Source organism: Panthera leo, chromosome A3 (assembly GCF_018350215.1).
Source record: "Panthera leo isolate Ple1 chromosome A3, P.leo_Ple1_pat1.1, whole genome shotgun sequence".
Classification (NCBI taxonomy): domain Eukaryota; kingdom Metazoa; phylum Chordata; class Mammalia; order Carnivora; family Felidae; genus Panthera; species Panthera leo.
The window spans coordinates 4,131,664-4,149,440 of record NC_056681.1 but is presented as its reverse complement, the minus strand read 5'-3'; the positions used below and the strand labels follow the sequence as shown (position 1 = coordinate 4,149,440).

Sequence of the window (17,777 nt, the reverse complement as noted above, 5' to 3'; positions counted from 1 at the left end):
TCCCAGCACCTTAAAGACGGCGAAACCGGGCTGCCGCGGGAGACTCACACCCGGTGCCACGTTTATGCCGCTGAGCAGTGCGCGCATGCTGCCCTGAAGAGGACAGCGGTCCCTGCCGTGGTGACGGGTGACGACACACACACTAGCTGTTCGCCCTTCGCTCGGATCACACTGGGGGTCTGTGCCCGCACAGCTAGGCCGTCGACGAAGGCTTTACCTACCCAGTGGCTCCACACGAGGATCCACTGGGCACCGTGCCGCTCCCACGGCGGCTGATAAATGCCGCTTGTCATTATCTGCCAGGCACGACAAGCCTACCTCCGTGAGAACCGGCGTGGGCTGAGTGCCCAGTGAGCGTGGGGCATGCGGTGATAGGTGTTTTCGTTGTCTGCACAGGACAAGGTCAGCGTTGGGGGAGTTTTCTTGAGAGACAAGGGGTTTCGTCCGGAAACGCAGATGTAGGGAGAGTAGAACAGAAGCTTTCTGGACTGGCGGGTGGTGAGGACGGGCTCGGGGGCAAGAACGCAGACTCCCGAGAGGGTAGACAGCCCAGATGGGCCAGTGCGCGCCGGGCCCCGGTGGGAGGCGGGAGACGGTCACTGGGGCGGTGCCTCACTTGGGCACCACCTGAAAAAATCGCCACAAACTTGATGGTTTAAAACGACAAAGATTAATTTTCTCACGGTTGTGGAGGCCGGTTGCCTCACACTCTCTCCAAAGGCTGGAGGGGACGAGCCTTCCTGCCTCTTCCAGCTTCTGGTGGCTCAGGCGTCCCCTGGCTGTGTCTGTCCAGCCTCTGCTTCTGTCGACACCTGGGCTTCTCCCCTGCGTTTCTGTGGATCAGGTTCCCCACCCCCCCGCCGCCCGTGTCATCCCCCTGTAAGTATACCTGTTGTGGGGTTTAGGGCCGCTCCCAAATCCAGGGTGATCTCACTCTGAGAGTCTCAATTTAATTATACCCACAAAGACTCTGTCCAAGTCAGGTCATAGTCACGTGTTGGGCAGTTAGGGCTCGGACGTACCATTTTGGGGGCCATCGTTGAACCGCTTGGCTTCTACGATTCTCCCCCCGTCTGTGAGCCAACGGAAGCGACCTTAAAATGTGTTTCTAGGTGAAAAAAAAGGAGTGGCACGTGTGGACATTCGGTGTCGAGGGACGCACATCTACTGTGCTCTTATTGTGTGCGAAGAGTTGAGGCAGGAACGGTCTTTTGTAAACCAAACTGGCGCATAGTCGTGAAGAGGGAGTCGTGCAGCCCACCAGCGGCCGGGCCTGTTCCCCACTTGGCGGAACAGTCGTCCAAGCGGCTCCAAGTGGCTTCAATACCAGGACGGGTGTGTCGGGCCAGGGGACCCATCGGCTCCTCTTTAGGGAGAAGCCCAGGGGCAGGCTGGGGAGGGCGCGGGCAGGCCCTCTGTGTAGGGCCGCGGGGACTGTGCCAGCAGGGCCAGCAGTCCAGCTGCCCGGTTTGCCCAGCCTTGCACTCTGTGGGGCTGTCAGACCAAAGCAGGGAGCCCCGGCTCCCCTCTCCCTCCCTGTCATAGTCCACCAGCGGAAATGGGTGCCTCCTCCTAATTTGCACACGTACCCAGCGTGCTCATGGTGACCCTGGGGGCCCCAGTGTGAGCAGGGACACCAGTTGGGAAGCGTCTGACCTTTCATTGTCCCTTTTACTCCTCCTTCCCTTTGAAAGCTTCTCTCATCCTGGGGGGAAGGGTCTGTTGCTATCCGTATGGGCTCCCGGAGGGGATCTCGAGACTCTCTCCATGTTGGGAGAAATCCCACTTCTGTATACTTCTTATCTCGGCGTGAGCTTTTCATACCAAAGCTTCAGAACAAACTGGGGCACAATGAATGATGGGTAAACACACATGCGCGCGCGCGCACACACACACACACACACACACACACACACACACACACACACACCGTCAGAAACAAAGTCTAAATGGGGAGCTAAGAAATGAGGGGCCATTCATATTTAAGACCCCCCCCACCCCGGGACGTAGCCCACACAGAGGTATTATGATGTCCCAGCGATAGCCCAGAGTGGTGACAAATGCTTTCGTGTTTATTATTTGAGAAGTGGATTGAGCCAGAGGCCTGGGTCACTGGTGCCCGTTTTCAGAGGGCTCCCTCCCCTGCAATTAGGAAGAATGTGGTGGATGTCCGTTAAGAGCAGGTGTGAGTCTGCGGGATGTGGGCTGAGCGTTTGCCCAGGGAGTATTAATCGCCCCCTGTCCCTCATTGAAGTGTCAGAGTGTGAACAGGGATGGCTGGTTGGGTAAAGCAGCAAGCGTGGGCTGGACAGGTCGTGCTGGACAACGTTGAGTTGGAGGGTGGCGAGTGCACTAAAATCAATACCTCCTGGAAATCAAAGGGGCTTGGGAATTTTTTTGCCACCACTTGCTCATACCGGCATTTCACAGAGGAGCGACAGGCTCTCTGAGTGTTGGGTGTTTGAAGAAAAGTACCGTGACTTCATAGGAGCCTGACGATGGGCCTAGGTCGTCCACCAGGGACAAATAGCTTTCTCCCATCCTTTGACCTGGCAGGCCCCGCATGGAGAGATCAGGGCTGGCTTCTAAGTGAGGGAGCTGACCTCGCCATGTCTGTGCGTGTGTGTGCGTGTGTGTGTGCACCAGTGGTGCTCGTGAATGCATGCAGCTGTGTACGTGGTTTTGGTTTTTGTTTTTGCAGGGTCCAGGGGGAAGGAGGACCTGTTTTCCGTGGCGGGACAGCGATAGAATCATCTAGTTTGGGTGCCTGAGGGGCTGTAACTTGGGGGGACTTGATGAAACCCAACAAAGAAATTGGAAAGGGTCTTTGGGGCGGGGGGGGGGGGCGGAATTTCCCAATTAAAAGGTAGGGAAAATCTTTGGTCCTGATCCTTGTAGGTCAACTGGAATCAGTGAAACCTCTTAAATTAAGTAGGCAAGAATACTTGTGTCCACGGGCTGAAATAAGATGCTGTAACTGACTCTTCCTCTTCTTCATTTTTGGCGAATCTTCCTGTCAACAACTTATGAAGAGGAGAGGAAGAGAATGTTTTTGAAAAATATTTTTTTAAAGGATGCTTAATTTCCCTCCTCTGTAAACTATTCTGATAGCTTGGTACTAATCACTGGAATTAACAGATGGCTTGGCAGTGAAGTCATCTGCAAGCAGAAGGCCAGAGGAGTTATGAAGGATAAAGACCTAATTTATAAATTTTTAGAGTGATTGGAGTCTTTGAGACCCTCCTGAGAACGGAGTCTTTTTTTGAAACCTGAATTCAGTGGTCTGTCCCATCCAGGTTTCCAGCAAGGGGACGGGGGAGGCTGGAAGTTTCTTTTTAAATACCAAGTGGCAACAGGTTACCAGACAGCCCGGCTAAACGTGACTGTCAGTGGGCAGGAGTTTCACGCTTTCCTCAGAGAACTTCTTCAGTCACGTTTACTTCAGGATCAAGGTGGAGCTGTGATGTTAGGTGGGGTTAATCTTAGAAACTCAGGGCTCCTCATGGAAAGGATTTGCACGAATATCCCAAGAAGAGTGCACATCTACTTGAGGAAAGACCTTGTAATCCAAACTTTCTTTATGGGACGCCTCAGTTCAGAGGTTGCCTGGGGAGACGACCATTATCACAGGATGAAACCCTTCTCCAATAAATTGCTTATAAACTTAGACCCCTTGTCAACACCACTTTCTCTCTGTCCCTCTCTCCTCACCGTTAGCTCTCATCCCTGCCCTTCAGAAGAATTTTCACAATATAACGTGAATGGGTTGCCAAGTGAAACCACACATCACGCTCAGGACGCAGCCTTTCATGACGCCAATGGAAGTGACCACTGGGTTGGTTGAAACTCGCCGACAGAATCTGACTAGATGACAAATGAGCAAGAGGAAACCGAGGAGGTAGTTCCAACAGAGTGAGGTACATACCAGGGAGTGAAGAGAAGGCCTTGGGAAAACGGAGGAAGCCCTAGAACATTTGGGGGGTGGGGAGGCCCTCTTGATCGTCCTGTGAGAGGAAACGTAAACTCAAGACTAGCCCATCGGTCTGCTGTACAGTTTTGTGTAAAAATGTACTCTGACCCCATCAGCACTTGATTAACCTTAGTTGATTTTAGCAGTTAGCTCCCAGTTTGCTGTTACAACCCCTCACCTTGAAGGTTTATTTTTATTTTATCTTTGTAGGTTCATCAGCTTATCTTCATAGCTTTTGGTTGCAAGAGAAATTCTCAAAGCCCTTAATTCCCCACTATTTGCTATGAAGTTTTCGTCCCTTTGGTGAATGAATTCATCTTAGGTGATCTTTCCCCAGTGGCAGTGACTGGAGTTAATCGGGGCCCCGTTTCCCAAGCTGATGGGTCATCTCGGCCTTTGCCTCAGTGCCTCACGTAGCGTTGGGTTCTTAGTAGGTGTTTGTTGAACGAACCACCGAACAAGCAGAAGGAGGTCTCCTTGGGGCTCAGCCCCGTTGAAAGGTTGATCCAAATCAGCCCCCAAAACTTCTTGGAGAACGAAGGAAGGCGCAGGCAATCTGCAGAGTTCACGTCTGATTGTGTTTTGGAGAGGCGTCAACAACAGAAGAGTCCAGAGGGTGTCTGGTTTGGATGGCAGTGAGCTAAGCGGAACAAAGGAAACTTGTTATTTTCTTCATAAAAGAAACCTTTTCATCTAAAAAAGCAACTTCCAGCTTCCCCTACCCTTGCTGGACTCAGTTTTGTGGCACCACTGCCTTCAACCTTAAGGATTATCTGTCTGTGTGATGCCACGTCATTTGTACAAGATGAAAGCTCTGGAGAGGAAGGGATGGTGACTTTGAACCTGAAGATGTTCACTTTGATGTCTTTTAACCTCTGTGACACCACAGATAGGACTAAGTCTTAACCGGGGAGATTTACTTCCAAAGCCAGCACTTGGGTCAAAACAGTCTGTGGTCAAAATTATCTTTGAAAACTTTGTAGATGAATTACAAGAATGTGTTGTTGTCTGGAACTCAGAGCAGAAGTTCTCACGCACGAGGTGTTTGAGCACCACTGAGGTCCAGGAAGGCGAGAAGAGAGGCAGGCTGTCTGCACGGGCTGTTTGAAGATGAACAGCCAGCTGTCTAAGGAGCCGGTGAGGATATGGTGTCCCTGCTTTGCCACACAGCGTTCGCCGTTTGGTTTTAGCATTAAGCCTCTAAGACCGCTATGACATCTTCATGGGTCGGTTTGTCGTGGTGGGGATTAAGATCCTGGCGTTGTGCCTTCTGGGCGGTGTGGGGAGCAGTGTTTCACAATCCTGAGCGTAGGTGAAATGTGTGACGGGGCCCTGCTGTGGGGGCGGAGGGTGGTGTCCTTTGTCTGGTGCCAGCTCGGGACTTAGGGAGGGGCAGTTACTCCGTGCCACCGTGAACCCGATGGTGTAGGACAGCAAGAGACCATCTCTTCTCGTGTAGGGGGAGGTTCGCCACCGACCCCTGTCACAAGAATGGCTTCTCTACTCTTCGCCTCCCGCGTTGGGGTCTCACTTAAGAAGAGAAGCTTTGCAGGTGCGTGCACATGCTTGCACTCGAAGGCTGTTTTTCCATCAGAAAAAGCAGGTGAAAAACCCACATGTCCCTACAGAATGGATGACACCACCTGAGTGAAAGCAGCTCCCGATTCTCTTTTGTTGTGGTTACACAATTCCTGATACGTTTCTCCTGATGAGGTCACTGCCCTGAAATGAATACTTTTCTTTTCAGAATTGGCGAAGCGGGGCGGGGGGTGGGGGGTTGCAGTGGAGACGAACACAACATCATTGAATTCTGTTTGCATCTCAAGTGGGACTTTGGAGTCTCTGGGAGCTTAAAACCCATGAGCCTGCCACCCTATTACTGTTCTAATATCACACTTCCTGCCCCTGGGTTGCAGAAACGAATCTCATAATTAGGTTCGCCCTGTTTCTGTGTTTATATGCACATCCCTTTCTCTCTAGCCGCCGACATATCAGCCTTTGTTATTATTATTTATTGTTGGACTCCTTTGTGTTCAGAGGGCCTGCTCCATTAACTGAGACCCGTTCTGTTTCCTCCGAAGCTGGGGTACATCAGAGCATCCCGTGCTATCGAGTGCTCTTGCAGATTTCCTGAGAAATGCACTTTGTGGGCTGGAATGGAGAACGCTGATGTGGTTGAGGGTAATTCTTTGGGTTTTGCTGGGCGTGTTGGCAGTGGTGCTGCTCCTGCCGGAACACAGGCTAAAATTGGGACACCGAAGAGGAGCTGAGCGTGGCCCTGTGCCCGGGTGACACATCCCAAGTCACATCGATGGAGGGAGATGTTTTATTGAGCTCTAAGAACTACATGGTGTTTATGGTTTTGCAGTTTCCTGCAGCCAGCATGCCTATGGCCGTAAGCACGGTGAAGTTCGGGGCCGCGTTTCACACCGAGACTTCAGAAACCATCCCAGTGAGAAAACCCAGAAGGCACGTTCAGCGTCGGAGGCCCGGCCACTTTTAATCCCTCCAGCAAACTAGTGAAAAGGGGCTCCTTCTGCGGAAGGCCGCCCGGATGGTGAAGCTGGTGGTCAACAGTGTCTCCTAAAGTCTCAGAACTCATGTGCCACCTTCAGAAACGTCACGTCTGTACATCACCCCTGTGAACGTTTGCTCTTGTTGTCCTTGAAACTCAGAAGAAACACAAATACGTTCCTTTTGAAGAGAAACCGTTGGGAAGCCAACATCGTATGCCGTTGAGAGAGCACTGCAGAATGAAAACACTAATGTGTCATGGTAAATAGAGCCCGGCTCCAGCCTGCTGTGGGCAGAAGGCCACGAGCCCTGGGAAGAGCCCCTCTGCTGGAAAGAGACCGTGACGTCTTGAGGGGCATTAGAAATACATTAGCACCCGGTTGAGACTTTCTTCCTTCCTTGGTCAGAGAGATTATAAGGGCACCGCTCTCTCACTGTGTGATTCAGTTTTACTTGTCTCCAAGCTGTGAGTCGCCCCTCCCTGGGACTTTGTGGGCTGCAATGCCCTTTTCTTGACAAAGGGAAGGACCCCCCCCCCCCCCCCCACCAACATCCACTCGTGTCATCCTAGTCTAGTGTTTCTTTAACTTTTACAAGGCCTTGACTTGTATAGACTTAAACTCTGCATTCGACAGAGTTGGCTGCAGAGGCCATGGGATGACCCACCTACACAGACCTTCCTTGAAGCCTCTACCTTCTCCTCCTCGTTGGGGGGTAGGGGACAGGGGTTGCCAGAGGCCTCCCGGGCAGCCTCACACTCCATTTCTGAGACTCCCAGACAGCGACGCGGAAGCTGCTGTGGCACGCGACCTGCCGAGGAAAGGGGTGGTGAGAAAGGCCCTGAGCCCAGGTGCAGCGAGAGGCCGGGCACTCTTCGGGGCTTTGCAGACATTGGGGAAGGGGCTTGATCTTGCTTCCAAGGGAGATGGGGCGCTGCTGAAGGATTTGGGTGCAGGGAGGAGGGCAGTGGGGAGACCGTCCCCTGGGGGTGCTAAAAAGATCGCTCCAGGCACAGAGCGGAGCAAGGATTGTGGCAGATGGAGTGGACACTGGGACACAACAGACTGGAAGGCCCTGGAGACGGGCTGGGCACGTTTGTGTTTAAAAAGAGCTGGGGAAAATCGATGTTCCACCTAGAGGTACGAAATAGTGAACTATTAGTTTTTGGTTATGTGTCTGATGCTTCCTTTAACACATAAAAAGTGTGGTGGAAAAGGCTGGTGTGCACTGTGGCCACCACCCCCGTTGCCAGTTCCGCCGCGGATGAAACGGCTGTTCCGAGGGAATCTGCCAGACCGTTGGGCGTGCGTGTGCCTGTGTGCGTGGTTGACATAACGGCCACATGCGTATCTCGTTGTGCAACTTGCTTGTTTTACTCGGCCACATTCCATAGCTTTCCACACTGTTAGTAAATCCAGAGAGACCTATCTCAACCTTGCAGATGGGGATAGAGCCTCTCTGGGTGGGAGCACTCAGAGTTACGGAGCCGCTCTAATCAGGGGGAGTCTGGCACGGTCAGCATTTCACTGTTGCGTCACTCCCCTGGGACGTGCTGTCCCTAGTTCCTCAGCCCGAGCCGAGCGTTTCTCTAGGGAGAGCTGAGAAGAGGAATCCCTGGGCCTCTGGGGGCCACGTGGCACATTTTTGATCTTTCCGGGCTGCTTCCCAGTTTACATTCCCACCTGTAGCATTTTAGAGTTTGTCTTCTTTTCTTGACCTTCTCCAAGTTTTAAAAAAGTGCCTCGGATGCATAAAAGATGCTGCCTCCGGTGCCCGTGGACAGCATGGCCTTCCCACCCCACCCGGCAGCCCACTGGGGACTGGGGGGACGGGGGGTGGGGGGGGCCTTGCCCAGACAGACCACACGGAAGGCTGGCCTTATCCAATGGGGAAAAACATGGAGGGATGAGAAGACTGTCTTTGTTTTTGTTTTAAATCACAGAGAAGTGAGTTTCTCTTGACTCAACTTTAAGTCCACCGGGTACAATTTGATGTTCTCTCCAAATATTAATAGATCTGTTCCTCAGTCAAGGCATGACGTCTCAGTCTGCTCCAAGAGAGCTCTGTCACTGCAAAGGACACAGAGCCACGCAGGACTTCCTCTGTGCCTCGCCAATTCATTAGACCCGGTTAGCAATTTGCAGAAGAGATTAATTGATTTGCAGGCTGCTGGGCCCTAAGCGTTACTCAGCTGCCTCCCAGAAAGCTCAGGCCGCCGGGGAGCTCAAGAGAGCAAACAGTAATATGTGAGGCTTTGGTGAGAGGCCGAGCAGCGTCTTTGCGCTGCATTATAAACAGGAGCCCGAGAGACGGATTTCTCGGCCCTTTCTGGCTTGGTGTGGGATTTGGGCCACAGACCAGACTCCCAGGATAAAATGAGAAGGCTCACAGAGCTGCACCTGCCAATATAGTGGCAGAGTTCCTCTTTGCAAGCTTCTGTTATCCCCGGACAGCACCACGGCTGTCTTATTCTGAAATGTGGCCACCGGACCTCCATGCTCTCTCCACGTTCGGTTGTAGGAAGGACTCTGCATGTAGGGAAAAGGGACCCAGTTGAAACTGGCCTGGACAAAAACATCATGTCACGTAAGACAATGGCCGCAGGCCTGGCTGGGTCCATAGGTACCGCCGTTGCCATCAGGACGCGGTTTCTCTCCATCACTCGGCCCCTCTTTTCTCTGGGTCATCAGCATCGGCTCCTCTGGGCCCTGCCCGGCCTGTCCACGTTCTCTGCCTCACTCCCGGCCCGAGTCCCCAGACCGAATCTTGCTGGCCTGGTTGGGGCCCTGTGTCTCCTGAACCGATCACTGGGGATTCAGGTGTGGATCATTCACCTGTCCTTGTGCAGAGGGATGGGCAGGGCCTCCTTTGCCAGGGCAGCTAAGGGTGAAGGGGAGCTGGTTCCTCCAGAGAAGAGAGGGCAAGGCAGGTAAACTCTACAGACGTCCGAATCATACCATCTCACTCATGGTTTAACGCAGCGCGGGGTATGTTTGTGAGCAGTGGAGCCCCCGTGTGCCCCTGGAGAGGGGAGAGGCAGGCGATGCCGTGTGCCCTCTTCTTGGGGAGCTTAGGGACTGGTGAACGGAGACACCTTTGTGGCATAGGTTAGAGTCACGCAGCCTCGGGTTCACATGCGATTACAGGGGCCTGCTCTGTGCCAGGCAGTGTGTGGGAGCAGGAAGAGAGGCAGATAGCATGACGCGGCCCTTGTCCTTAGGGAGAGCCCAGTCTGGCAGAGGGAGCCGGCACAGACTGGTAAACAAGTCATTACAAATGCAATGCGGTAAGCTCGCTGATATGATTAAGCTTCCAAATGAGGGACTCTGACAAGGCCGGCTGGAGCGAGAAGGGAGAGGAGGCTAGCATAAACAGGAACATGACGAGGAGGGGCCGCGTTGCTTCCGACGCCCATCCCGAGGGCCCCTCGGCCCCGGGCCCCCACTGCAGAGGGGAGGGACGGCAGACCTTTTTTCCCCTCCTTGCATCATAAAGAAATGTTGCCATATACACTCAACTGCTGGAAATGGAGGTGCACAGCACTTAACTACTATTTACTTATTTATCTAAAATGCTAAGTGTTTCCCTTGGCAGTCACTAATAGATTCCTGTAGAAACGGAGCGACACGTTCTGAATTCTGATTTCTGCGCCAACAGAAGGTGGGAAGGCAAAAATGGCTAGTGCACTCCTGGCTGGTTCCGTTGGGGAGGTGGGAGGGCAGGATGACAGAGTCACTTAAAGAGAAGTTGAAATATGGGTATTTGCAAGGTAAACGTGTGTTTATACTAAGGGTTTGAGAGAGAGAGAGAGATAGACATACCTTCAGTCCCAAACCTGAAATGGAGACTGTTCTGCTTTTGAAGGACCTCCTGAAAACCGTTCTTAACTTTGAGTTGGAAGAGCCCCCAAAAGGAATCTGAGTCTTGTTCTAGAATTTTCTACGTGTAATGCTGAAGCCAGTAGCCAAATGGAATCAGAGGCTGAGGCAGAATGAGAAGTGATGATCTCTGGTGTTGGTGTCCAGCAGACCTCCAGAGGGGGTGCACAATCAGCAAGGATTTGGGGCTCACCCTGGTGGGTCGTCCCCTCCCCACCTCCACACCTGGTCTTCAGGAGACAGGTTTTGGTTTTGGAGACAGGTGAGCCCGGGGGATTCATTCTAACCAGGGTGTTAGTGGCAAGTTGAGGCAGAATGGTGGCACGAACGGTGAGCCTAGAGGAGAGGTAATCACGAGTGACATGTAGACTAACATTAGAATGTATCAGATCATAATGAGGAAGTAATTCTGTTCTTCATTCCCCTTTAAGGCTCTTGATTACATATGGAGAAAGTCTGGTTTTGATGCTACTCTGCCTTTAACACCTGCCTGACCACTCTTTCCTAATCTCCCTTTTAGGCAGAGAGAGGTTAGGTTTGAAATCTAGCTAGAATTTGAGAGCACAGTTCTGTTTTCATTGGATCCATGTGTACAGGTACCCTCTTACATTAGACATCTCGTCTTGCCCAGCCACCTTGTAATAGACCTTAGAAAGCCCGTAATCCCAGTACTGCCCCCTTCTTAGCCTTTTTTTAGCCCAAGACTGGTACTGGGGAAGAAATTTTGGTTTTAGATTGAGAAGAATTTGTTTGAGTCCTGACTTTCCCTCTTACTACCTTCTTGGGCAAGGGTCATCCCTTGTCTTTGTTTCACATCCTCATCTGTAAAATGGGGGTGTAGATGGGTCTCAGAGGCGTTCACCTATACTGATTCATTTCACCTGGCCCTTGAAATCCCCCTCGAGCCAGTCTAGGAATCTTCCCATTGGGCAGTTGAGAGGCTCAAGCTACCTGAGATGATGAGTAGAAAGTGCTTTGTCAACCATAAAGGACTTTGTGGGTGTGGTGGCTATCACGACTGACAGTGGGGGCCTCTGTGGGGGGCTGACTCTTCACCCCAGGTCTGGAGAAGACATCTACGAGTCAAAGAAATGAGTCCATGAATGGTGAATTTCACTGGCCTTTGGGGAGATCGTGGGGGCAATTTAATTTGTGCCACGTGGCTGCATAGGTGACCCCCCCCCCCCCACCTCCCGGCAAGACCCTTGAAGGCGGAGAAGGTAGAAGGATGGGGATAATCCTCGATGCCCCAGCCCCACCCCGTCTCAGGCCTCCCTGGCAGCCCCAGGTTCTGCTTAGGGATCTGGCCTTCACCCCAACGTTGGATGCTGGCAGGGAGCATAGGAAATCTGTTCCAACAACGAGCACTGCTTTCTGCTCGAGCCTTTGGAGAGTTTCCTCCGAGTGTTTTTCCCCATCTGAGTTTCAATGCGGCCCTGTGGGGTCGGCAGGGGGACGTGGTGGCTGTTCTCCATCCCAATTAGGAGTCCTGCCCAAGTGCACACGTTGAGAAAAAGACACGCAAATTCAATTCCGAGGTTTTTCCTTTGCTAAAACTCTTAAAATTTTGGCTTGTTTATTTCCTTAACTTCCAGAGATGTGAAAAAGTAATTTTTGTGCCCCCTCCACATAGACATTAGTGATCATTTTCAGTCATTTCCAGCTCTCCCTTTTTTGCTACGAGGCACCTGGCGTGCCGGGAATGGACAAAAGCCATTTTTCTAAGTACCAGCGTTTGAAATTATTAAGTGTTCATTAAGCACCCCCGGGTGCACAGCACTCTCGGAGATGTTTGTTTCTCAATTTTCTATAATTTCCTTATTTTTTTTCCCCTAGCTAAAGGCAGATTGAAAAATGAACTCAGTGCATTTGAGTCTCTGAATCATAGTTAATGTGCGACGCCCCCTCCCTTAACTGCGCTGTTTCCCTTCTGCCTCCTCTTGTCTCCTTTGATTTCTCATGAATCCGATAAAGTTCTTATTCTTTTTAACCCCTACTCAGGGACTGGAACTTTTGCTTTACTCCTGACTACCTGCCAGGAAGAAATGGGTGCAAAAGCCCCGGCCAGCCCTTACCCCAGGCTGTGGGTGAGAGCAGTGGAAAGATCAGGAAGGTGGCACGGGTAGCCTCGGATGGGCAGTCTGGGCAGGGAGGGGCTGTCGGCAGCATGAGCCACGGTGCAGGATGAGCTCAGCTAATTTCCTGCCTCTCCACACCCCCCCCCCGCCCCCCTCACTGATTGGCATTAGAGGGCAGGGGGCACCATGTCTCTGCGTGGACGCTTCTAGAGGGAGCAAGAAAGCCCAAAGCCCCCCCCCGCCTCACATCCGCCCTCTCGGGCTCCGTGATTCGGGTTCTTACATGAGCAGAGAGAAAAGGCTCTGTTTTTTTTTTTCTTTTCCCTTCTTTTTTTTTTTTCTTTTGACAACAGCCTCACATAACCTCAAAAGTTACCCATGAATTTACCAAAACTTTTTATGAAACTATTTTAACCTCTGGTGGGGGTGAAAAACAAGCTCTGCGAATTTATTACCCGGAAAAAGCGAAGCACGACTTTTTATTTGATGTGAAATCGTCTTCCAAACTTCAAGGGAGCCCCCTAGCGCTGGTCTGCGAGGAGCAGGCAGGCACCGCCAGCAGCTGAGCTCTGTCCCCTTCTGCCTGGGCGCCTGATGTCGGGTCTGGACGTGGGTCTGGATGTGGGTCTGGACGTGGACCCGACCTCACCTCGCCTGGGGGCCTGGGCACGCGGGGGGCTGCTCTGAATACCAGGGGGGGCCCTGGGCACAAGTTTGTCTTGTGCTCTTAGTGGTTCAGGTGGCTGAAATGTGCAAGGCTGCAGCCAAAAGAAGGGAGAGCAGGGTTTAGAGACAGAAGCCCTGCTGCTTCCGGAAACAGGCTGGACCCCTGCCTTTGTCAGAGCAGGAAGACCCCTAGTTGTGTTTCTCGCACATAAGTGCTGTGCATGTGTGCAGACGATTGCACACATGAGAAATGATTGCAGAGGAGAGGAGGTGGAAGCCGTGGCTGAGAACAGGAGGGACAGAGAGGGGAGGAGAGGAGGAGGAACATGCGAAGATGGGGGTAAGAGATGGGAAGGACCACGCGGGGCCCTCAAGGACCTTTTCCAGGCTCAAGCACCATCCTGAGGCATGTGATGGAGAACCCAGGCTTCTGCCGGGTCAAGCTCCCTGTCTCCATACTGAGCAGGACCTCCGGGTCTCTCTCTGCCAACGAGGAGACATTTCTCTCCTCCCCAACTAAGAAGCACACCAGCCTCTCGTTCAGAATTGGCCACGTTTTTAAAAAGCACATGTAAAAATGTTAAAGGCAAACATCTAGAAGAGAGGCTGCAGCAGCCTGGCTGGCAGGGGCCACCGGGTCACAGCCATCCGGAGGGTAGCCTGGGGGCGGGGGGGGGGGGGGGTGGGACTCGCCCTGGCTCACGATTGGTGGCCACCACCCGGAGCTGTGTGGTGTCAGGGCTGGGTCTCAGCAACTCCACACCTCAGTTTCCCCATCCGGAACATGAAGCTGATAATAGCAGTTGCTGTTTGCTAGCTGTTGGGTTATCATTTGTATCATGTATTCGAATTTAAAATTTAGTACTTATAATATATAACTTAATCCCCCATAATTTAAAATGGAGCTTAGCGTCATGTTGTATGGTGAGCATGCCAGCTCCTTATTATTAATCTGTAGAGAAGACAGAGACACAGAATTTCCCATTAAATAAAATCTCCCAATTTTTACCTGATGGTAGCGAATTCACATTCAAACCCATGCACACACACACTGGTCTGGACCCCAAACGTAGTCCGGTAGTTTGAGACCTTTGCCGTACAGGCTGCTAGGAGGAAGAGGGAGAAGAAGGAGGAAGAGCGGGTGCTGGCCGCCATCTACTGCCCCCGCATCCAGGGTGGTTGAGCCAGATGCTGAAGCCCCTGTGGTCACGCTTCCATTGGGGTGAGTGGATCCTGGAGACGTGCCCCCCCCCCCCCATCCCCCTGTGAGTACAAGAACATGAGATCTCCGGAAGCCACAGTGGACATGTGATGGCATGACCTCCTGTCCTTGTCCCTGGAGACCCTGTGCTCCCCTCCCGACAGGTGTGTGCTTTTCACCAGCCCAGACACCTTTCAGCCTCGGTGCTCCGAGGCTCACCTTGGCTTCTGTCTGTGGTTTGTTGCCATCTGCTCCCAGGCTGGCTTCTCCCGTATTCTGGGTGCGGGGGGCAGAGCGGCACCCCCCTGCACCAGGAGAGCGGGAGCCGGGGGCCGCGCTTCTGCCCGTAGTCCCCTCTGGGTTTCCTTTGTCCCTTCCTGAGACCGTGCCCTTCTGCCCTGATGGTGTGGCCAGTTGCCCTCTGCTCTTGCTGCCCTGTGGCTGTGATCAGTCCGACTGTGCTCTGTGCCTGTTCCAGCCCTGGCAGACGTAGTTCCCTTCACCCAGGCGTCCGTGCCATCCTGGCTGTTTACTGAGCACCCACAGCGTCTGCATCCGACATGGTTTCCCCAAGGGCAGATCAACACGCTTCACTGCGTTCCCCCTGTCTCCTAAGTGGGGAGAGTGTTGAGACTTTCAGGCTTTTCCCAGTTTAATAGAGAAAACAACAACAGAAACATGCTACAGCGATTCCAAAAAGCGTTGGCGGTGACTCCTGAGAACCGAAGACCCCTAGTCCCATTTATCTCCGTTCAACTGGATTAAATATACTATGTTACTGATTTCTACAAATCCCCACGTTAGTGGTTCAGAAGAAATTGGTTTTGTATGTTTTCGTGTGAAAACAACGATTTCCCTTTTGAAACTGCTTCCTGCGTCTGCTGTGGGGTCCCCGCCCCGCTTTTCCCCTCTGCGGACCCACTCCCGCTCAGTGGGGGGGGGGGGGGGGGGGAGGAGCGCACTTCATTCCCATTTATTAATCTCGATCCGCTTTGCCTTTTACATTCTGCATGGTCTTTAATTTCCACTAATTTGGATTCATTTAAGTAATGTTTCATTCTAGATCAGTGCATAAATATCGTTTTTTTCTTTGTCTAATTAACAAATGGGGAACATTTTTAGTGAGTTTTAAGCCATTCTGCATTCAAGCTGAGAAAACCTGCTTAGCTCCCTCCGTTTGTTCTGGAAGTCTCCTTGAGGAGGAGGAGGCTCGTTCTGATTTTGTGTTTACCGATCCCCACCTTTCCTTAGATGGTCCTCAGCTGGCTTAGCAGTGCTTGCTTTGGTCCTGACACCTTGAGGATCTCGATGCTTCTGAGGACACAGGACATATTTCTCCTTCATATTTCTTCCGGTGTTGCTACTCAATAAATTTGAGGAGTCACGAAGCAGTCATCTGTGTAGTTAGATAAGGAAGAAAATGATGATTTCTCTATTATTTTGCTTAGAAGAATGGGAAACTAGATTAATCAATGTCTGTTGGAAATGTCTCTTTATGAAAAAGACTGGCTTCTTTCATCAAAGCCATGATTGCGTCTCTTATGCAAACACATTAGATGGTTTTCCAGGGGTGGGAGCAGACAATCAAGGTTTGAATTTTAAATCTGTCGTTAGGTAACGTTAAGGAAATCTGTAATCCCACCTTCAATATGGTTAAGGGGGAGTTCAGGGTGGGCAGGTATTCCTGGCCCCCACCCCTCTCTTTCTCTGGGGCACGAGGAAGGTGCGGAGGTCTGCACGAGTCAGGAGAATGTTTTGGCGTGGCTCACAGTTCCTGGGGTCATGTGCCTAGTCCTGAACCTTCTGTTCGGTCAGATGGGTAGAATGTGCCCATACCTGGGGAGGGGACAGGTGATCGTAAGCCAGCCCACTTCTGCCGAGAAGCGATGTTCCCCGATGGAGAATCCAGGTGGATGAACTGGCTCCGAACGACAGATGTCAGTCACGGCGTCTCTTGCTCCTGGGTGCGGGAACTCAGAACCTGGCGGTCAGGTTTGTTCTCCCTGCGGGCTGCTGCAGGTTGACGGTGTCGCAGCTGAGGCGGGCGCTGTCGGTGCCCTGCCCAGATCCCCTTTCCGGCCAGGCACCCCCGTGCTAGCTGTCGTGGGTTTCAGCTGCTTCCGGCCCTCACCCGTGCCCTTCTCCAAAGGATCGCCCTTGGCTGATGCGACCCCCTCGCCATCAACATAACACGCGACACTGACCGATGCAGGGTAGGACCCCCCCCCCCTCCTCCCGCCCAGTCCTTCACCCCTGGCCGGGGCATACTGTGCAAAGCAGCACTCACTGCAGAGCCTCACGTGGGGTCAGGCAAGGGCTGGACTTCTCCAGAAATCCCACTTCTGTCTGACTCCTGCCCACTTCTCCAACTCCATGAATCGCTTCCACGAGAACCCGAGATAACGGTTACCTACAAACCCTGTAATGGAGCTGCTCACCCCTTCCCCCCTACTCTAAGGCTACCCCTCTCTTCTCAACACAAAGATCAGAAGGAGTTTGGGGGCCAACCCGAAATACGATAAACAGAGATACGGATGAAGTAGGCAAATGTCTACTGACAATATTCAATTTAAACCTAGTGGCGTCCACCCTGTAAAATCGCCCGTCACATCAACTGTTAATTTAGCAATCTTGTGCTCCCGGCTTCCATTTCCCGAGGCCGTTCTAGCCAGACTTGCAGCGTGCTCCTCTGTATGGCCTTTGTCACCACAAGAGCCACCTGCCTGAGTCATCCAAGTTTTCAGAGCACAGTGCCTTCACTTCCATCTCGGCTCTTGGAGACTTAGTATTTCTAGAGTCTGAGTGCAATGCTGTCATAGCAGTTTGCCCACGGCTGTTTTCAGACTGTCACTTCCATTCCTCTTGGTAGATGGCCGTTTGTAATTTGCACCAAAGAGTCGCGGCCTATTTCGCTTTTTGAGGCAGTCCTCAAGAGACTTATTTACAACAACAGTCAGTGCTTATAACTGTGTCCCAAGTGCCCAAGAATGATGACTGAATTAAAGTCCCCCTCCCATCACCTCTAACACTGATCTTATCAGGTGATGTCTGTCAGGGACCCAAACGGGCACAGACTGGGCTCTTTTCAGGCCAGCGTACCTTCCTAAACGGTATTTTGTAGTTCAGAATGCAGTAATTGGGAGAGTTCCTCTTAAAATGGGACTCTTGGTAAGGATTTGATTATGAGGCAGCTCCATCTTCTCTGAAGGATGAATTTGGGGGAGCCCCTCTTACACTCAGGTGACTTCTTTGGTCCTTAGATAGCACACCCTCTGAGTGTTCAGCCAAGGAGCTCAAGTGCGAGCAACCGGGCTCGCTTGATTCAGATGTGACATCTGGAAAGTACCGTGAAACGTAGGAGGTAAAAAAATGGGCATGGCTGTGTTCCGATAAAACTTTATTTATAAAAATGGGTGGAGGGCCGGACTGGCCTGCAGGCTGTAGCTTGCTGATTCCTGGTCCACGTAATT

The 17,777-nt window shown here is 52.1% G+C and overlaps 1 protein-coding gene across 8 annotated transcripts in view; it reads left to right on the top strand.

Moving 5' to 3' along the window:
• The window catches only part of ZNF831 (zinc finger protein 831), a 125,661-nt gene that overhangs the window by 63,907 nt on the left and 43,977 nt on the right, over window positions 1-17,777 (top strand). The window contains exon 5 of one of the 8 annotated variants that reach the window (XR_006200334.1): window positions 3,718-3,917. The exons of the other annotated variants lie outside the window; for them this stretch is intronic. The gene's annotated coding sequence lies outside the window, so the exon portion shown is untranslated. The remainder of the gene's footprint in view (window positions 1-3,717; window positions 3,918-17,777) is intronic. 8 annotated transcript variants of the gene reach the window in all.